Below are 23,712 nucleotides of genomic sequence, written 5' to 3'. Positions count from 1 at the left end.
TGCGCAAAATCCCATTTACATGTGATTTGTGGATTTGTTTTGTAAATCTTGGAAATCTTATGGTGTGGGTTTCATTCAGACCTGTCGCATCGCATCAGGTACTCACAGTGGAACCACAGAACAAAACAGACCCATGCTGAGGATACTATGAGGCACAGCCCACCATGATGGAGTGTTTAGACTGAGGGCTGACGTGTGTGTGCTTCTGTCCAGACAGCCACTTGTCCACACTCAAAAAGGAGGTTGATTGAAACTCCTTTGTTTATTAAACTAATTATATCTGGTTACTAATTAGGTATTTGTTGTGATGGTATAGGTGCGTACAGAAACATAGACAATTGAACCCTATATTAATGTGAATTACTACTATGATTTCAATCCAGAATATATATTCACAATTTGTTGACTGTCTTTAAGGTTCAGAAAATAACATTTTAAAGCCTGGTGGTATAACAATCTTTCTTGAATTATTTTAGTACTGCATGATTTAAGTATATACTGTAAAAGGCTTAAGACCCTCTTAGTGCACCAGAAAGGGTTTTTGGTACAAGTGTCATTTTGTAAGGAACCTTTTTATATATTTTTTAATAGCACCAAATAGGTGTAGTAAAGAAACATTAGAGTATAAATGTTTTTTTTTTACCCCAGTAGAACCAAGAAGATACAACCCTAAAGAAGCATCTTCTAATACAGTGTTGAGACATTAATGCTTAATTGGTTGATGACATCTAACAGCATGTAATATTGTAGCGTAGTCTACTCTTATGAGATGCATCGTATATTGACATATCTTTTAATTTGAGATAGAATATGATAAATCCATTTATTTGCAATGTTTAAAGCTTGACTCATAGATGCAGGAATGTTCTAGAAACGCCACATGTTAAAATAAATTGGCACATTGCTTAATCTGTGCCCAGAGACGGCCACAGACAGGTTATTTAACAGCGTTTAAGAAAAAATGCGCATTTAAAAGTGAAATAAAAAGTCAGTGAAAACAGATATTTTTTGCTGTGTGGAATGATTCTGGAGCAGTCTGGGTCGTGCACGGTGGAGCTGCAATCTCAGGCAGCACTGTCTGTTTTGGAACACAGAGTGGCAGTATTTGCTGTGCTGAAAAAGTGAATAACCCCTTTTTTTTATACTGGATCAATACTTTCCTGTAAAGATAACTCATTAATCACAGCATATATGAACATCCTAATAAAACTGTGTGTAGTAGATTAGGCATATGCAATGTGATAAAAGAATATCAATAGATCTCTGGCTTTATGTGTGATGTATCACATTTATGTTACTATCAGAGTTCTACCAGCCTTAAAACTTGCATTTAAAAAGTGTGTTGGTCTTTGAATTGCGTAGCAAAGGTGATATGTGGACGGGTGTCGTCATAACTTGCTTAAGCCAATGTGTTTATGTCAGTCTTCTCAATATACATTGCTCTCTCTCTTTTTGGTTACTCTGTACTGATACTACTTTTACTCTATTTTATTCTATTTCATTATTTTGTACTCGCCACTTTACGTTCTTGTTCTTTGGCTGTAACAAGGTACATTTCCCCGTTGTGGAACTAATAAAGGATTTCTGATTCTGATTCTGATTCTGGTTGCACACCAGGGCTTCACTTCACTTCACTGATGGCTGTGGGCTTGGTGTTCAGTGTATCATAACACAAACTATATTCTGATGACTGTTTGAAAGTGTCTGAAACAGGACTTGGTATTGAAACCCAAAATTAGTTTCTGTATTAGAATCTTTTTTTGCAAACTGTCCAAAATCACTTACTAGGCAAGCGGATTGCTCTCATCCTGACACACACACACACACACACACACACGCACACACACACACACACACACACACACACACACACACACACACACACGCACGCACACGTGTGTGTCCATTAGCCCCCTGTATAAGAGCTGTTCCCAGTTATATACAGAAGGGCTCTATTCAGTCTCTATTATCGGCGGGAAAGCATCACACACATATGAAATGTTTCTTCTCTAAGTCGCACACCATCGTTGGTTTTATCAGTTAGTGTTTCTGCAATACACTTCTTTAGAGATGATGTTAAAAATAAAAACTGTGATGAAACAGTGTGGCCTCTTGCTTGTAATTCTCTGATTAAGTATGAGTTTTAGTGCCTGGCACTCTTTCCTCATACTTCTGCTCAGCCGTGGTGGTTATTATTATTACTCATACCAACTACCCAGTTCTTAACGTCAGATTAAAGGAGCATTTGTTAACATAGACAATGTTTACTGAACATGCATGCTCTTTTATTCTTACGCTCTTTAACACAGTGCAGAGGCATCATTTCACACATCACCCTGCTCCATGGAAGCAGTTTCCTACCTTTACGCAGCGTCAGCGGGGTAACGTGCCTTGCTCCAGGGCACTTAGACAGTCGGTAATGAACATTTCATTCATTCGATCCTCCCAATGATCTGGGATTTTACTTGAGGCTAATGTACTTATTGATCAAAGTGATCCTTATTTTGATTCAGCAGATGCCACAAGGATGATTTTTTTCTGCCAAAACCGACTGCAATCAAAGTGAAGTTGCTGACGGAAAGTTAAATGAGAGTGGGCAGTTGTTATAATCACTTCTTAATGGTCAACTAAATCAACTAAACTAAACATGTGCTACCCACTTTTCTTTAAAAGTTATTAAAAGACAACTATTTCCTCAATCACCAACAAAATGTAGCTTTCTGACATGAGTCGTATATCCTTTGGTGTAACTCCACAATAGCACTACTTTCATTGACTCACTCGTTTGTTTTGTCAGAGATGTTTTTCTTTAGTTTAAATCGGGGCTCGGGAACCTTTTTCCTATCAAGGGCCATTTTACTTTTTTACACCATACTAAGTATTGAAATCATAACCGCTGCAATTTTATTTAAGACGCAGCCCATTCATTTCACCTTTCTTTTATGCTGTGCAAAAACACAACTTTTTTATCCATGTATCTTTCTGTTTTATCAGAAATCAACAATCCTTTATTAGTCCCACAACGGGGAAATGTATCTTGTCACAGCAAAAGAACATATGAAGTAAGAAGGCAGAACACAATAATTAAATATATTAAAAAATAATATAAGTACCAAGTGGTTGATAGAAAATAAAGTGAGTATTGCACATGGCAGTGATAATTGCACAGCAGTGGTGGAATAGTCTGTTCTTGGTGTGGTGGTCTACCTCTCTATCTTTCCATGTTTTCATGTTCCGCTCTGCAGAGAGCTGCTTGTTGGGCCAAACACCGCCGAAGAGCGTTAACTTTATCCAAACTAGACACACTGGCCTTTTACCTCCACAAAGAAATAATCGTTCATCCATTTCTCCTGGAAAGTGCGACATTCCGCATCCACATTTCTCTTTGTTACACTCGCCATGCTGCGTTCTCTGATGTCAATGACCGGCTCAAACAGACAGTCGCCTGTTTAAAATATTGCCGTCTAGTTTTTTTCAAGTGGATTATTTTTGCGTGCGTTTTACAAATTACCTCGAGGGCCTGATCAAATGGTCTCGCGGCCCAGAGGCCGGAGGTTCCCCACCCCTGGTTTAAATGAACACGGATGAGTAGAGAGAAGTTAAGTGTCTTCTTCAATTACACAGCTGTTGTTGGAATTGAACTTTTGCAATGCACAGAACCTGCATATGGAAGTGTCGCTTTTCGTGGAAGAATATGTAGTGAAAATGGACGGTTTGTCAATCACCACATTATATCCCTGTACATATAATGTACTTACTGAGCGGGGAAAGTTTGATACACAGCCCAATGAAACATTTTGAAATGTTCAAGTGCCAGTTTCCAGACCTGGGCTTGCCGTGTCATCAAGATTTTGTCCAAAGATGACAGTCTCCGTGCTCTTTAGCAGCTTTTTGTGGCAATGGGGTGCCGCAATGCCAGCTATCATCAGGAGAGATGCTTTTGTTTCCCATACTTAAGACGAGAGGAAGTCTCATTGAGTTCGTTCTATGAACTAATTGAGGGTTTGCCCCTTTCAGTATCTGCAAATGGAAAATTCCACTCACACTCTGAGATACCTGCAGTCAGAGGGAGTAGAGGATACTGGGTCTAACGGAGGAGCCACTTCATATCTCAACTCATCTGCAGCCTGCTTCACTTTCTGTGCTTTGAGAGGCTGGTCAAGGACCATATCATCTCCATACTTCCCGCCAATCTCGACCAGTTCCAGTTTGCTTACCGCCCAAACCGCTCCACAGAGGACGTCATCTCCTCTGCACTCCACCTGAGCCTGGCCCACCTGGAGGAGAAGAACACCCTTGTGCGAATGCTGTTCCTGGATTTCAGCTCGGCATTCAACACAATCATCCCCCAGCATCTGGTAAGCAAACTGGGACCCCTCGGCCTCAACACCCCCCTGTGTAACTGGCTGCTGGATTTCCTCACCAACAGACCCCAGCATGTGTGGGTTGGAAACAACACCTCCAGCACCATTTCTCTGAGCACCGGCTCCCCACAGGGCTGCTTTCTGAGTCCACTGCTGTTCACCCTGATGACCCACGACTGTTGTGCCAGGTTCAGTACGAACCACATCCTGAAGTACACGGATGACACAACAGTGGTGGGACTCATCAGGGACAACAACGAACTGGCCTACAGGGAGGAGGTGAAACATCTGACAGACTGGTGTCACACCAACAACCTGATCCTGAATGTTGACAACACAAAAGAGATCATTGTTGACTTCAGGAAAAAACAGCACTGTCACACACTACTCCTCCTCAACGGCTCAGCAGTGAAGACTACAGACAGCACAAAGTTCTTGGGGTTGCAACTCACAAACAGTCTGACCTGGTTCCTTCACACCTCCTCACTGGTGAAAAAGGCACAGCAGTGCCTGCACTTTCTCCCCCCTCCCATCCTCACCACGTTCTACAGAGGCACCATAGAGAGCATACTGACCAGTTGCATCTCTACCTGGTCTGGAAGCTGCAACACCTCAGACTGGAAGTCTCTGCAGAGAGTGGTGAGGACAGCGGAGAGGATCATCGGGACATGTCTTCCTTCCATCAGAGACACTGCTAATAAACGCTGCCTCACCAGAGCCCAGAACATTATAAAAGACCCCACTCACCCCCACCACGGCCTGTTCTCCCTGCTGCCCTCTGGCAAGAGGTTCCGCAGCATAAAGAGCAGAACAACCAGACTCTGCAACAGTTTCTTTCCCCAAACCGTCAGACTGTTGAACCCGAAATAACTTTTTCTCCTGAGCAATGTGAAGGACTCTTAAATGTATATATTTTATAGAGTGTATATATGTTATTTATATAAACTACATTTATATTTTAAGTACACATTTTATTTTAGATTTCTGCATCAGCACCACGACACTTTTAAATATTTATGACCACTTACTCAGTCACTTTTACAGTAAGCCAGGACAACGAAATTTCATTTGAATTGTACATTGTATAATCTCGGAATGACAATAAAGTTTTTTGATTTGGATTTGATTTGATTTGATTTCACAACAACAACGCTGTGGAACTGTTGAACTCTGCTGACCTCGTGTCCATGACTCTGGTTCTTGCCCAACATTTTTCTCTTATTGCTAATTCCTTTATTTTGAATTTAACAAGTAAGTGACAAATTCTTTCTTAATGCCGCAAGTGTTGTGTCACAAGTTTGTCTTTTTTTTTTTTACAATGTTACACATTTTTCCACATGACATCACAGGTTACTGAGAGCACCTACTTTGCTCCGTCCCTTTGTTCCCCCCCCCTTACTTGCTCTGCCTTTGGTGTACATTCTTATTCGCTTAATTTTCAATAAATCTTTAAGCTTTCATGTGGCAGGAAAAATATGAAGCAGTTTGACTGGTTTGCATCAGGAAGCTATACAAACCAGCAAATGGGCCATGTGTTGCAGTAGCCTTAGCAGTGAGTGTCTATGGGAGGATAAAGTGTCTTGGTTCCTCCTCTGGGGTTGTGTAAGACAAACTACAAGGCTGTTATGGTCCTATAAATAACGGTTTTATTGCGTGGGGAATTTTAATGCTTTTTACACAAGTGCTGTGAAGGCTTTCGTATGTGCCAACAGCAGGCTTGCCTTCAATGGCAAGGGATGTATAGTTTAAGACTCCTGTACACATACCAGGGACAAGAAGGAACTTTATCTCAGGAGGTTGGTTTTGCCCTCTTGATCTAAAGTTTTGTGGCATTATTTTTCGGTGCCAGATTTAATGAGCTGAGAAATCTCACATGTTCTTTAGTATGGAGGAAACATATTTTCATATATTATTTTCACGTTTTATAAGATTTACAAAAGTAAATGAGGATTTGTGAAGTGAAAAAAAAGAGCAATGGTGTTGTGAGTGCAAATCTTCCCTTGACGATCATGATTTGTGCATGCCACTTTCACCCTGTACATTCAAACCCACACACAGGCATGCAATATTTTTCCGTGGGAAGAAAAAACAAATCCACACCTGTATCAAACACATGCATTGCAGTTCCTGTAGCCAATCAGAGAGCAGTGACACATAACCAATATTAATTAAATTACATTGTTTTTTCATGTCATGTAACCTAGTTTACATTATTTACACGAGTACATAATATTATATGCACTATTTCCCCCTTCGAAAAAACAATTTATTTCAGTTTTCTCTTTCAGTTTTAATATCCGCTGTTTGATTTAAGTTATAATACACCACAATTCCCAACCCACCCTTCTGTTTAACTTGTAGAAAGCAGGCCTTAAAGTCTGAAACCGGACCATCTTTCCATCAAAATCAAGTCTTTATCTGTGGTTCTATTATCTCTCGCTAAACCGGTGCTTCAAATTGTTAATTGACTAATTTGGTCAAAAGTCCCTCAATTTCTCCTCAAGCAGGATGATAAACTGGAAGACGCTGTAATAACAGTCACCGTCACACCACACATGTGATCGCCAGGGACCCCGCACATACTGTACAAACAATCTGCCTGTAGATTTTTTCCTCACAAAGGTGGAATCCATCCAAAATACTGTTCAGCGTTGGTCATGCATGAAGCCAAATACAAAGGAAGACGAAGCCACAAGTGGAATATGGTCATATGAACAATAGAGTTTTATTGTCGGTTCCAAAGCATGCACTTGTTATTTTTATTTTTTTTACTTTATTGTCATTCCATAACTAAATATATACTCACGATTTTTGAGCAGACACTGAGAAGACTAAAAGGTGGAAAAAGTTCAGTCATCTACAAACAATTACATCTCATGATATCGTTAAACATTGCACTTTAAAACCGCCGCAAAATTCCAAGCATGCAACATTTTTACATGTCTATAAAGATGTGAAGTGAACAATAATGTTACCTGTGCATATTTTAGAATAGAAAATGCTGTACTGACTATTTAACCTACTGTTCATATGTTTCATTCTTGTGCCAAAAACACTAATATTACATCTGGAGGCAGGAGGAAAGAACATATGAAAGAAGCTCTTAGGTCAAAAGCTATTCTTGCACAGATATTTTGTTTCCTGAACCACAAGGGATGCTGTCTGGCTTTTATTTTACTGGGTACATGTCTCACAACACAAGGACACATGTACAAATGGCCAACATCGCCAAATTCTGGGCCAATGATATCAGCGTTACAGCATTTCTCTCCTCATGGCATCATTACAAAAAACAACTACAATCATCATTATTATTATTCGATATGTAAAACAAACTTTCAATTCCTCCCATTATTATTGATATCGCTGCCAATGTTACCATTACTTTTAAAATTGTAAAAGTGAATAATACGCAAAGTGTTTTATGAGCATTTATTCAGTGTTCACAGCATTGCTGCACATACTTGGTGGCAGAAAAGCTTTTTTCCAAGCCAATCCAACACTGGTGTGTCACTTAAACCATGTGGAAAAACGCATTTTTGGGGTTTGGGTGGCACAAGCTGTGACAAAACCACATGGAAACAGGACATTTAATCGCAGATATATAGTCTTCAATCACGGTTGCATATAATTTGCTTGACTGTAAATGAAGAGTTCTATTGCTAGTCATATGTCGCTGCGCAAAAAACACTGCAACACACTGTTTCCCTAATTATTATTTATTTTAATTTGAGAACAGTATTTCCCCAATCTACAATTCATGGGTAATTGCTTTTAAAAAAATCATATTGAGAGATTTAAAACATGTCATTCATGGTTTTGAAAGTATTAACAGCCCTATTATCTGCGCTCGACAGAATGACCTGCTGCTGCTCTGCACAACTGCACACCACTCTACTGAAACACAGCCCTTTAATCAGTGGTGCAGAGCAGGGGACATACACATATACTCATTCTACTATAAGTTAAAGTATTCCATTAAACAGTTTGTGCACAGCATCATTTTATTGGTGTTAATTTGAACCATTGTTGAGTACTTGAAGCGGTTTTAAATAAAGACAGTAGTTGTTTGAGGAAGGCCACTCCCAAAATGATGTGGTACACAAATGAGTTTACTCACTCAACAAGCATCCATTGATATATATGTATATATATCCATAGAACATAACATAATATCGTTGAATGAAAATAAATTGAGCTAGCCAAGAGGTGTGATACAATTACTTGACCTACTAGTAAAAACTACTTTTTCCTCTGTAAGACGAAATATTTTAATTCCCTCTTGTCATAATGGCTGAGGACAAACTGCTCTCAGGCAGTGATGTAACCCAGCATCAGCTGAACAACAAGTTCAGAGCTGCAGACGCTTCACGTGAGGTCACTACTTTACTCCACTTGAAAAACAACAAGGAATGTGTGTCAGGACGACCGCAAAGGAAATTCAAAGGCTTTTAGAGAATGGAGCTGATGTTTTTGTATCCAGGAGTAAATAAGCGTACACTCTCAGACAGGAGAATTTACCACTGTTTTTATAGAATAATGAAAATCCATGTATTATAAGTTTTATGTCATAAACGGATATTAAAAAAAAGTAGCTTCACTCTATTCGTAATATCTGAAGCTATCTATCAAATATGTGAGCTTGCATGTATTTGATTATTGTGCCAACGCAATGTTCCTATTAAATGAATGAGGGGGCTTAGATTTTTCACAGTAAATCAACCCCAACGTTTCATCTCAAGTTGCAAGCACAATATTAACTAGGCATGAACGCATGCAGTATGCTGGTATTTAACCACTGAACAACCCTTTATCTGAGCAAAGTGATAACTAACAACTGTCTAGTAACCAAGAAGCTGCATATTTAATAACCTAACAGGGGCCAATCCCTAGCAAGACACCAAGCTTTGTACCTGCACTTTGGCTGATTTATACCAAGGACGGATACAATTGAATCAATGACAAGAAAATTGATTGAAAAATTGGACTTTCCTCAAAGTGCTAATGAAAAAAGTATATATTTTTTTTAGCTTTACCCCCAAAAGCAGCTGTAATTCCTAAGTTACCAAATGTAGATGTTGACTTTTAGGCAATGCATTGCCTCTGCTAAAAATAAGAATGATCAAACATTTCTTGTTAAATTCATCAGAACGGGCATTGTCCCCATTGTGCCCTCAATTTGTGATAGTACGTTCACTGTTCAGTAATGACAACGATTAGTGAAAATTGTGGATCTTGATGATAAAACCATTGGTTTTTCTGCATGTCACCATAACCTACATTGCCAGATTCTCTCTGCTGGAAAAGTATGAGAACTTTCTGGCTGACTGGAAATGAGCTGCCATTATAGCTTTGCCTTTCATTGAAACCTGCATTTAGGAGCAACTCGGGGCTTTGATATCCACTTGCACACCAGAGCAATTTCAAACCAGATGAAGCATTTGACAGCAAGTGGCGTGGTGACGATATGAGGTCCAACTCAAAATCAGACAAACCAAGCCAGTCTGGTGATGGGGTTTTCAAAATAACCGTTACTCCTAACTGTGTGCCTCCTACTTAGTGGGTGATTTATGACGTCAAGTTACGTAGACCTGCGTAAAGGCCACACAGGTCTATAATAAGCAAGTTAGCGCAGAGCAAAATACAGACTCTTTATATTTACAGTATGTGTGTGATTTGCATATTCTGTAATTTTTGTGTTCTTTGGTAGAGCGAGTGTTGGTGAATACAACAGATTCAAATTGTTTTTGGAGTCTGGATTTGACTCATAAACTGAACTTGACTTATTTTGCCTCAGATTTCATTCAATATGCATGGATTCAATCGTGCACAAACTTGCATGCAGATGTAATGTGGTTACATTTTGTTTAATCTTCTGATTTACCCGAATGAATGCCTCATTTACCTTTGTATGACACACAAAGGCACTGCACAATGACCAGGCAGAGGTCTGGGATCCTCACGCTTAAAAAGAAACCTGTTGGCCTAAGACCTGAGAAAAAGTATTGAGCTTGATGGCAGTTAACTTTACAGTCAGGAGCTAATTCAATAAAGATCTTTTTTCACCCAGTCCGCCTCTACAGTTGAGTCAAAAATGAGAGAGGAAAGAAGACAGTAACCCAAGTGCTATTGAAGGGCGTCTGACTTACCACATATAAGGAAAACTAAGGTCGCTGTCAAGCAGCGTTAAGTACCGCTCTCATAAACTCCTGTCACACAATATAGACTGGTTGTGAATGAACTGCACCTTAACCTAAAGGTGACCTCTTCCTCTGTATCATAATTCAGAGGTCAAAGACAGTTTCAGACACAGTGGTCAGAGTTCTGCCACAGACATTATGTTACTTCTTTTGTATCTGACTGGCACGTACTGAATCAAACACTTTCCCCACCCAAATTAATTGTAACAATTATATAGACTAATACCCACATACATGCCATCAAAAAGCAAGTGAGGTAATCTAGGATTAAAGTTAAGGACCATGGCCAGTGTGGCAAACCGGGGTGGAGTTTTGACTCAATGAACATCCAGGCAGTACATATTAATAACTCTACATTAGGTCATGCTCACATCTGTGTGACAATCCATAGTAAAGAGATGGGTATAATTTAACAGCCAAACTAAAGGATTTGTAACTGAAACAACAAACAGATTTTAAAAAAGCCCCAGTAGGGGACTGACAGACACAGAAACCAAACATGTTCTGTAGCTTACAAGCTGTTGGCAGATAGTGTATTAGCACTGATAAGAGTAAAGACCACACCAGCAACTAAATGGATTTGTGACATTTGCAGTTACCTTAATGGGGATGTCTGAATAACACAGTCAGCTTTTTAGGTGGCTAGACATTATGGTCCCGCTGTTGAGTCAAAGTGTTTGTTCTTTGCCATTTACAATGCACAAAACACTGGTTAACATAGTCAGCATTTTATCTAGCTACAAACTGGAAACTTCTTGTCCCTGTGATTCAAGCTGCTATCTAATTTAGGCCTTCATTGCTGTTGGCATTAAGCTGGTCGTCAGTGCCGGGTGGTTTGAGTAATTGTGCTTCCTCGTCGTACCCGGGTGCGTACGTCTAAATGTACTTTGAGCATATACAGTATGTTGCACGTTTTGCAGGCCACTAGAGGAGTGCAGGGTATCAAGTAAGAGTAACGCAATATAATGTGTCAAAACTAAAATAAATGTACTCTACATACATAAAGCTGATAACATATGAAGTTTTCACGATGCGAGAGATGCGTGCATATTTTTGAACATTAAATAAACAAACATCTACTAGCTTATATGTATGTTATATCATGAATGGTAGCAAAAATAGGAAGTGACTTGGAGACCACACAAGTATCGCATATGGGCTGCAGTTTGGCATGTTCAGGAAGTGTTGAGGGCAGCACGTATGTATGAGGTATTAGCAGCAGTCCAGTCAGTTCAAATGATTTTATGGGTATGCAGTACTGATTGGTCTGAGCAGCAAGCACATACTACGGTAAGCCCAGAGGGAAAAACATGTATCATTCAGTCATCACCTACAGTGCGTAAAGAAAGCTAAACCAACCCAATACTCAGTGAGTTTGTAACACTATTTAAGGTTGTATATGTTTCCATATGGCTGGCATTTAGTTTGGTTGCATAAAAGCTGAGTAGGCAGGAAAAGTGGAGAGCTTTTGTCGTTGTTGGACTTTAGAAGGTGTATATAAATATGGCATATAGTTATTGTGTGGAGGCAGTATGTATTAGTACAGACTGGCTACAACTCAATCTCACCAAAGTATCAGTAAAAATGAAGCTGTTCGTTCATTTTTAGCCAGCACCAGGTTACATGGGGAAGTCATGTGCTAGTCAATAAAAAGTACAAACTTATTTCATATGCTGTACACCAGAGGTGGCTGGTGAATCAAAATATTAGAGAGGACATGAGGAAAACCAACCAACGTCATGTTATTTTACACTTGTTGGCTAATTATTTCAACGTTCAACGTAAAATTAAGCAGTAAAACAATGGCTGACAAGATTTCTTAAAAAAACAATCACTACAGGCTCAGGATGGGAACAAACCTTGTGTGTGCTTAATGTGTCAGTAGAAGCCTGTCTAGCCCATGCAGCAGTCCGTCGCCCACAGCAGGATCCAGTCCCAGGTGAGCGGAGCATGTCGGTCTGCCGCACACTCGCCCACCGCTGGTGTTCTGCCACGCCCCCGAGTCCAAATCCATTCTCGCCGTTAGCTTCTGGGCTGCCCCAAAAAGCTAACTGTTGAATTGGCTAACGCAAGTAGCTCGCTACTGCTTTATAAAAAAAAAGAAACATAAATCTACAAAAAGGAAATTTGGACTCAATAAAATGTACATTTTTAGTCATGTGTGGTAAGGAGCTTGCGATTATAATACATTTTCTAGTATGCGACTGAATGAATCTATCGCTTTACTCCCAGTTCGTCACACATGCAATACAGTGGCAGAGAATTAAGGAGGAGATTTGGAAATGATCACTGGACCAACACCAATTTGACGACACTACGTTATTGCGCTGTAGTAGTATAGGTAGTATCTCATTCAGACCATCTGACAGACACATTACCGTGTTTGGGACTCTCTGGATGAAACAAAGTTTAGGGAAGCGTCTGGGTAGCCTACTGCTCTTCATCGGAGGTGGAAAACCGAAACTAACTGAAAACATTTCTTATCAGAATTTAGCAAAGCATTTGCTCCATCTTAACCATCCGGTTTTGAGGTACAGTATTTGGCCAAGGAGGGGCAGAGTCTCTGCCTATTCAGGCCTGACGCCTTACCCAGGCTTTTACAGTAGGAAGGAGTGAAGCACACCAAGGTTTACCGCCATGCTGGGATCACCAGTTTAATGGAGGCTCGCCCTATCCCACATTCAAACCCTGCATCTCTTGGCTCCCTTCCGGCAGCTGGGGTATACTGGGGAGCGTTGCCATGGAAAAGCTGTTAAACTGGCCACGGTAGTGAGGATGAGGAACAAGTTTCCATCATGTTCTAACTAGCTAAAAGGGATTCACGTATTTCACTGCCCTATAGACTTCTTTACTGTAGGATGGTTCTAGTAATTATGATGTAGTGGATTTTAGTGGGGAGTTGCAAGTTTTGTCTCCATTTTCTTCCTGCCTTTTTCATTTCTAGTGGCTACAGGTGTGTGCATTGTCAGGTCTATTTCTTCTCCTGACGTTTAGCTGACCTATGAGGGGTCTAAGCAAGCTTGTTTTTGCATCGTCTCCATGTTGCTATGCAGACTGACTTTTCCATTGGCTGGGTTTTACCAGTCATCCTTAAAGACAAGCCTGGTTCTGATTGTTCCGGATCATACGACGGAATCAAATTAGGGACTGGTAATGGCCATAAAGTCCATGTCTGAGGCATTATACTCAAGGGCGTGGGCCCACCTCACATTTCCCATCCGCATTTCCTTTCGTCCCCGTTTCTGAGCGGGATTGTCAGCTTTTTTTCATTACCAGCTAATCTGGAGGATTTGTAACTAAAACAACAAACAGATAAAAAAGCACAAATCAATGGGAGAGAGTGATGTTCCACAAAACAACTGTATGTTCATAATTGGCCAACTCATACATCATGCTTGTTCTTCCATGATCGGGCCTCATGCTTTGCAGTTGTTTATAAAATACGATAATGTCCTACATAACAGTGATTCAAGGTGCATGTCCTGCTCCCCATGCCGTTTACCCTCTTCAAAGCATTAGTAACGAACATACCAAAAGTCTCTGCATGAACATGTTTCACTATAATAACTGTGCGCACTTCACAGATGATCTGTATCACAATGTGAGAGCAGTTTAAACTACTTAAATATGTAAACAGTAGCTATCACACAATAACTAATTAATGAGCGTAGACCAGGGGTCACCAACCTTTTTGATACCGAGAGCTACTTCAAGGGTACTGAATAATACTGAAGGGCTACTTGTTTGATACAAACTTCCTGAATAACATAGTTGTACGGTTCACCTTTAATGATATTATCATTAATAATAATAATCATAATAAATATTCATATATGTGAAGAGAATGTCTGATCACATGTTAATGTTTATTATTCCTCACAATAATTATTAACAATGATTTACCATGGTAGGAAACACAGATATATTTAAACATGCAACATTGTTTATGTATGTTATTTATATTTCAACATTTGAAAGTCAGAGTTATCACATCTCTGATATTTTTGTAAATATCTTTATTGACAGTTTTGTATGAATGAATGAGAACATTTGTAGCATTTTGTTCAAAATCACACCGGTTATATTTTAGTACAAAGCATCACTTCTGTAAAAGTAATTAAGGAAATCATTAGCTGTCACATCTTCAGATCATATCCTGTTTGTACAAACACTAACACTGTAACATCGCAGAGTGGAGATGACATCTGAACCTTTCTTCTCGTCTTTGAACAGTGTTTTCAATAACCATCATTGCACCTTTCAAGACCTCTCCGTCCGAAAAGGCTTTCTCGTACTTTATTTAAAATAATGTGCAGCTCTAAATGAAGCTTCCGATGCTTTCTGTGACTTGTTCACCGGCCTCGTGAGAAGAGATGCTGCTGCCCAAAGCTGCTTTAACTCTCGGCTTGTTCTGCCCGCAGTGCTGCAGGTAGTTAGTTAGTTAGTTAGTTAGTTAGTTAGCATGGTAGCTTTGTGACACGTACCGAAGTGTCTCCACAATGTGCCGTCGCCCCGCAAATGAGGCATACACACTTTTCTTTCACTGTTGTAAAACATAATTCTTCCTCCCCATCATTGTGAAAATAGTTTGTTTTCTTTCGCTTTTCTGCCATGTTTAGCGTAAACAACGCAGCTCGCGCCCCACCGTAGCTGCTCCCGCTAGCTTGTCTCAGCGAAAAGGGAAATGGAGATTTAGCTTGCAGGGTCAGAGTTCATATATACATAAAACATTTGCTTTTTATATTCTATATTCAATATTGTCATTTTAAAATAAAGAATACTTCAAGTGTTATTGATTAAAAAAACAAATAAAAACAGCAAAACAATTAAATACAAATTTTAGACGGAGCTTCTTGGTGACTAGTGCTATTTTTAGAACATGCTCTGCGGGCGACTCACGTAGTCTTTGTGGGCGACCAAGTGCCCCTGGTGTAGACTGTGGCTTTTGATTGGTTGGTTTGATCCTCATTTACCCTGTCCTGTGGGCATGTGAACCCTGATTACATGTTTGCTTTAAATAAGAATTATTAAAAAGAGCCCGCAACCAATTTTGAAATGTTTCCAGACTCCTACTTGTGAAATATTGGAAGCATTCTTGTTATCATTACTTTTTTTTTTCCTTCCCTGCAGGACCCTTAGGCTTTGAAATTATATTGTGGCATTTTGCTGGCGCAGTGATAACAGGTAGGCCTAGATATCAATCTTGCATTTCTAAAAATGTATTCCACACTTGTTTGCTTGCCTTTTGATGTGTAATATCAGCACAGTAATGATAACCTTGTTGCTCAACACCTGTCAATCTAGTCTAGGTCCTCACACATTCTGACTTGCAGAATGTCTTTGGAAAATGAAAGCAGATATCATCTCTGTTTATTTAGCTATATCTGACTCTATCTATTCTCTGATTGCCCAGTTTACCTGCCTTCCTAAAGGCATTACAGCAGCAGCAATGTGTCAACACTTATGCTGTAATCAAACATTTATTCTTCCAGATCCTTCTAGGACAAAAGACTTATCTCTTAATAAGAAATTCAAATTCAATGGAGATGAGTACCTTTAGTGTCATTGTTTAGGGTTGAAATTACTTCATGCATTTTAAGATATTAGTTCAATTCATGTACTTGAGAGGCACATTGCACATTGATAAAGTCTTCTAAATTAAATATTTAAATTAAAGGCACACATGTGATCAGAAAGTGGCTTTATGGTTACATTGTTGATTCATAGCAAGGATACAATGTAAATTATGAATAACAGTACAATGAGTAGTCATGACTGATTACAATTTGGGTGTATTGACAACAAAAGTGTCAATATTGTATACTTCTCTGTGAAAGTTTCACTTTCCCACATATATTATGACCATTTACACAAGTGCAAGCCAAGACCATGTCTGATTTCATTATTTTTGTTCCGAGCTATGTGACATATTATAAAGACATTATCTTCTTCCATCCACACACACAAGCCTACATTGTTTTTCTTACTCCTTCACCTAGTTCACAGCTGAACTCTAATTCCACCAAGTGTGTCTTTCTCATCAACGGGATGTGGTATTAATGTTCAGTGACCGCACGCGTTGTGATAAATTCTTTTTGCATGTTTATCTGCTCTATGAGTCACAATGCTTTTTTAAGGCCTGACGTTCTTGATTTAATATGAGAGTTTAAAAACACTTCACTTAATTCAGAGCATGTTAACATGTGGCGAGCAGTCATATCCAGAGTGGCTTTCAGTGACTGAGTGGTTTCAGCATTTTGCTGAAGGGCTTTTGGCCAGGATGTACGGCTGTTTCAGCAATTGAACCCTTGTCCTTTACATGATGGGACGGTCACTGTAACCACTAGGCCACCCTACCACCCTGAATAATCGTTATTAGGTTCTCCAAATAAGTAATATACTTGGGGAACGGAAGGGAAACCTTTCAGTGGACGTTGAGTGGGTGGTGGTAAAAGCAAGACTTCTTCACTTTATAAGACCTGAAGCTGCCCTCACATCTGGGAGGAGCTTTTTCCTAAATTATTGCCATAATTTGTCGCTGCAATAGCAGCTGGCGGTGAGCATTGGAAGTGGACGTTTTTTTCCTAAAACAGTGCAGAACCGGATGGTGGTGTCAAGCACCGGAGCGGTCAGGTTTCTTTGGCATGTAATTAACCATGAAGCAGTTTGGTGACCGCATTGCTCCTTTGTCACTCTGAGCTAATATTAGCTTACCTTACCTCACTGGCAAATGTCACATTGTACTGAGTTTACATTAGCATAAAGATAGTCTGTGACCACCATTGACTGTGTTTCCTGTAAAGTTATCCTATTAGTAGGAGACAAAGTCCCTCATTCACTACTGTGGACAATGTCCATCAAAAACTAAAACATATAATATATCTGAGCAGTGATCGGACAGCTTGGCCATCATAGAGTAAACCTCTAAAAACTCTGCTGCAGTGAAACCATAGCTTCTGCCCTGCAGCTTTACATGTTACAATTATGGTGTGAAAAAACAGTTAATAAAAATATTATCTCCCAAAGACCGAGGGAAACTTAAGCTGACTTACGGCTCACTTAATTAAAACCAATGTCAGCATTGTCACCTCAGTGATAAATTATGTAGAGTTTTCCTTCAAATTCAGTCAAGTGTGTTTAATGATTTTAAAAATAAATATTTTGATAATTTGAGAACTCATCCTTGCTGTGCACTGCTGGGTGAGGTGAGCCCAGGTCATTCATAACACAGAGAGTGGTTTGTTTTATTTTATGAATATAAGACAATATTTTTGCAAATGATTGAGTCATACAGCTGACACTGTTTTTTTCCACATTAGATATAATGGTATAATCTAGACATTCTTTGTTTCTTGTATAACTGTTATTCAGCCATTAGGACCAGGAAATCTCAAAGTGGCTACAAATGAACTACCAGCACAATCTGCCATTGATGGGGTATCTGCACGCTTGAAGCAAAACTGCGGCTCTTCAGTGAAAGCAGCCAGCTGAGAGGGGTTTGAGCATCTCAATCAGGATGCATCCCAGATACTGTTCAAGGTACAACTAGGTGGAGCATCCTAAACAGACAGGGTTATGTATTGATCCCCCAGGAGGTGCTGGAGGACATGACTTATGACTGGCTGGATGGAAAAATCTTGTTCCTCCTTCAAACAACAGCATACAATCATCTAAGACTTTTATTTTTGAATAATTTCTCAAGCAAAAGGAAATGTGCATGTGTGTGTGTGTTTCACCGATGTTTGTTTTGTTTAAGTGCGTTATGGTTTTCCAAAATATGTTTTTAGCTAATGTGTGTGTGATAATATGTATGTATTAGTTTCCCTTTTTTAGTACGAGGGTTAAGGTATGGATCATGGTTAGGCATACAGTATTAGAGAGAGGGAAAGGTTTAGAGTTTGGGAAATGAATGCAGTGCATGAAAGCCCCGACATGATCAAAAGTTTGGGTGTGCTCTGTGTGTTTTTGTGTGGTCTGTCTAATACTGTCTGTTTTGGCATGGATGTTGTTTATATGTCAGCGTGCCTTGTCATGCATGGTGCTTTTGCAAGCTTAATATAGTCCTCTCAAGTGTGCAAGTATTGGTTTTGTAAAAGTATTGTCACGTCTGACTGCATCCGATCTTGATGTGTGTGCATTGTTTACGTGCATGAGGCATATGGGGGATTGTTTCAGAGCAAAGCCCTGTAAGCCTCAACCAAAGAGAGCTTGTTTGGCTGCTGGAGTGAAGTGCTGTGAGAGCCGAGGTCCGCCAAACTACTCTTGGCAGTCGGCCATGCTCTTCAAGTGTTCCTGCTGCCTTTGCCATGTTGTCTCCTGCCCTCCTGTATCCTCCCTGAGGGAGATTCTCCTCCTCCTCATGAGTCCTCCTCTCCTCTATCACTGCCTCTGACTGACAGACCCGCCGGGCTGCACTTTCCTGCACAATCACCATTGTTCAGATACAAGTTGTAGTTATACAATACAAACATTTTTTTAAATGATCTCATTTGTGGAGTTAAACCTCAGTCGGCAAGACAAAGAAACCTTAAATGTGTAATGTCAGACTGGCGTCCAGAGAAAGATCCATGCAGGAGGAGATACAAAAAATAAATAAAAATACAATCTATACTAGGTTAGCTAGTTGGCCTGAAACAAGTCCCTGTCATTCACATATTCAAATCACTAAAAGACTGTGGTTCTTTGTCTCCGCCTGCTGTGGTTTTGAGGTTTAACTCAACAAGTGCGATTATCTCAGGCTCCAGTTATGCTTCAGAGAAATGTTTGTGTAATTAAAGCCCATCCTTCTTCAACGAAAATCTCTTACAGACTTAACAGATTTAAATGATATTTAGTTCCAATAAACAGCTCCTACTACTTCTATTTTTATTAACACTAATACTACCACTCTTGATATTAAATATTAATTTAGGGGTCATTGTGCTGTGCACTCACTAATCGGCTTCCAATATTCTGATACTACTATAGTAATAATATTGTTGGGAATTTCATTCACCATTTCCACTCATTTTGAATCAAAGTCAGTTGGTCAACCAACTGGACAGGAAACACAGCAAAGAAAAACATCAAAACTTTTGATCCGCCTTTGATCCTCTGAAACACTTGACGAGGAGAGGCTCCTCAGAGGGCTTTCAAAGGTTATAGGAAGCACGGTTGGAGACCTGGGCTCATCCTGTGTGATCTGTTTTGAGAGTCATCTGAGGTAGACCATTTGTTCTGGGTGGGGATGTTGATTTGAACTAAATTAAGGGCTGGAAACCCAATAGTGGTGCCTCGAGTAGAAAGAAACACCCCAAAGGCGTCTGACTAGTGCAATTTGGCACTGAATAAAAGACTTGCTGTCATTAAAAGCAAGACTATTAGTTTAGATCATGTATTTCTGGACTGCTCTGCACAAACATTAATCTGAAGAACATTGTTAAAGAGGAAATTATCACTGCCAGAGTTTGGATTGATGTCAGTACATAGTGGGTGAAGGAGTTTGCTGCACAGTTAGTCTCTGTTAAGTTGTCTGTTGACAGATTAATAGATGTATTGTATGATGCATCAACATGCCACAGAAGTTTCACTTACACGTTACAATGTTGAAAGACGTACAGATCAGAAACCATAATTCCAGGCCTTTTATCAAGAACTGAAAGGATCAGTTAACGTGCGATCCGAAACAAATCAAACTACGAAACCAGAAAGGCCATGTAACCCCAGAATGAGCGAGAGTAAAAAGTATTAAATGTCACAAGGGGGAAAATATCTAAAGGTCTTTGAAGGGAAACGTCAGAAAGATATGAGCAACTATCCTGTAAAGCCTATCCTGCTACTTTTTTTAATTTTAAAATAAGTGAAAAAGAAAACAAGAAGTCAATAAAAGAGCTCAGATTCTTTCATTTGTTCTTTGAATGCGAAAGTGGAAATGTGATCACCGTCACTTTCCACAAAAACAAAATTAAACAAATAAGTTATGGAGAGGGAGTCTGAGGGCATGGTGGCATTTTTTGTAGCTGAGGAGTCGGAGCATGAGTCAACAAGACCAATTAAGACTACATAGCATCAAAACAAACCAGCTGACACTGTTTGGACGTTTGTGGCAGGGAGCTGAAAGATAGGTTTGGATACAGGAAACATGCCACCTCTCCAAGTAATTACCAAGCAACTTCCCTTTCCGTGGTTTGTTCTGTAGTCAGTTTCTAGGTTTAATTACCCTTAATTCTTTTGAGCCATTATATTTTACTTCAAGAAGAGAATGTGTGAGGGTTTTTTTTTTTGCTGAAAATTTTCAGGAGTCAGGCAATGTAGTCTACCTGAGATGTTGAACGTTAGGCACTTTGGTGGCTCCTTTTTCTCTTTTAAATGAGTCACTGAAAATGTGGTTGTCTTTAACGAGGGTGACACCTTTTCCTGTTTGTAGGATACAGTTTTCTGTCTCCAGATTCTGGTAATTTGGTAATTTTCCACACTGGTTTGAGTGACGAGAAACAGCAACAATTTTAAGCAAGGAGGCAAGTACATTTGTTTAAGCTGCCACTGCTTAAACAGGGGCTATTATCAAATACGTTATATTGCACATAGATTGTAGTCACAGTTTACCAAACAACAGACAGTATCCGTATAACATTCGAGTTAGTGAAGAACGGAATTTAAATCAATTAATTTTAACCTTAATAACTCAACAGATACTGGCCCTTATCCAATTAATAATTATTATTTTAGTAAATAGAAAAAGACACATTGGAACAGGGCTCCCCAACCACCGCACAGAAAGAATAAAACGTTTTTTTTGGTATTATAATATATATATTACAATGTAATAATAATAAAATATAATAGAATATAAAATAGAATACTTACATTAACATTATATATGTAATAATTATTAAAATGATATGTTCTGCACAGAAAAATTGTCTTGCAAGAAACCGGTCTCTGGTGCAAAAAGGTTGGGGACCGCTGCATTAGAAGATATGTAGAACAACAAAAGTAAAAGGTATATTAGTTATCAGTTAGTTAATACATGTTGCTATTCCGAACACACAGCTGCACTCCTCTAGGCTCCGTACTTATTCCACAATATTGGATTTTCTGTCTTCAATTAAGATGATGGTGCAAACTGTAAACCCAACTCCAGTCATCCAAAAGTCCTTTTACCTATGTGTGGTGTCACATATATGATATCATTGTTTTTTCTACAATTTATGGCAGCGTTTGCTAACCCTCATGAAAGCAAAGCAATGCGACCCCTTGTCACAGGTGGCATATTACAAACAGCTTAACCAAATGGTGATGTTCCCTTATTGGAGTGCCTCAGAGGCCTGAAGAGGCAAAACTGTTTAGTATGTCAACAAAAGTAACAGGCAGCAGCTATGGTGAACTACAGATGTTTCCCAAACTTAGATGTACTTACTTTTTGATTTGGTATTCACATGGATTGTCTACATTGGCAGAGTTATTCAATATTAAAATATTTGCCAGCCCATACTAAAACTGATCAGGAAAGAATAACTATAAATGCCTTATTCAAGAAAGAGGCTATTTTAGGAGAGGAAATGTTAGTGTGCCTCTGCAAATCAGCACGTATTGAGCCACCGCACTCTTGGATGAATATGCCAGCCGGCATCACTTCAATTGACTCAGTGCCTGTCGCAAAGAAATCGAACTCTTTGGTCCCACCCTCCTTGGTGAACCACAACCTTTAGGCAGGAAAACGGACAGCAGGAAAAAACTCATCAAACTGCTCTTAACATCTTTGGAAACTGTTACTCAGACAATGATATTAGACTAATCCGACTTCGCAGTCATCCAGCACATAACCATGAAGCTTACCAGACAGCTTCAACACTCGTTCTGTGAAGACATGTCTGCGTCAGGTTCAAATCATCTGCTGTGACACTAACCATACTTGGCACTATGACTTCAGTGAAACTGGTGTGACTACCACAAGGTCTAGCCACAGGAGGCTAGCCCGACTGGCATGAGCTTAATTGCTACCATATGTGTGTGTAATCACAAAACGTGTTACTGTACTCTGGTTTCATGAGCATATGGTTATAGCAGCTATGATGATATAACATGCTGAAAGAAATGCACTTCATTTGGTTTTTGTGTCTGTTTGTGCTCATCTGGTTAAAAGTTCAAGTGGTGTTCCACAAGATCCTTATTTTGTCATTCTGGCAGCATCTTTGGTGTGAAGCGTTCATTGCTGTGGAGTTCCTGTACTGTACTCCCCAGGGTTCACTTGTCAATCAATACAGCTTCTGCAGTGATGTCTGTTCTTTGGATTTTCTTTCGTTGTCAATGTAGGTGGCTATGTGTCTGTGAACTGCAGGTCTTTTATTTTATGTATTCTTCTGTTTATTTAAAGGAAAAAAATACTTCTGCTGAAGGCCCAAACAGCATCTCTTCCTTCACTTCATCACAAGTATTTTTCCCACTAAGGATGTACTAAAATGTTTTAATGATCTTGGCGGAATCACTACATTGCCATATCAACTGGCAACATAGAGTAACCAAATAGGAAATATTTTTTGGAATAAAGTGTTACAAGTTAGGCCACAACGTTAAAAAAGATCCTATACTATTACAGAGCTATTCAATGTTCAGAACCAAATGCAACAAAGGCTGACTGAGGGGAATCCGATAATAAAAAGGATTTATCATTTTGTTTAATTTCAACGTTCAGTCTGAAATTGTGTTAGCCATTTTTTGTCAGCATGGGTTATTTTACTCTAACCTGTAAGTACCAATGTATCTATCCACCTATGTTATTTTCAAAAAACACAGAGGTTTTAGTGGCCATATGGCTCCTCACGATCAAAGAAGTATGTCTCACAGAAGTATAAATACAAATAGAAATTCAGATGTCTGAAAGCTGACTCTAAACTGTCAAAACATTACTTGAAGCTTGGAGTTCTTTGTTGGAGTCATTATTACTGATCTGTAACCAGGTAGCTCTAATTGCTGACAAATGCCACCCGTCTGAAAGATGATGCCTAAATGATGAATGTGCATACAGTTTGCTTTCAGGAAACTATTATCGCTGTCAAAGCAAATCCATCTTCCTTCTAACAACTAACACCAAATATAAAAGTCAAACCAAGTTGATTTACATGCCGACGCTCCGCACGCCCTTCAGGCAAAGAAAACTAAAAGATCAG

This window comes from Cottoperca gobio, chromosome 4 (assembly GCF_900634415.1).
Source record: "Cottoperca gobio chromosome 4, fCotGob3.1, whole genome shotgun sequence".
Lineage (NCBI taxonomy): Eukaryota > Metazoa > Chordata > Actinopteri > Perciformes > Bovichtidae > Cottoperca > Cottoperca gobio.
Note: the sequence above shows the minus strand (reverse complement) of the source record.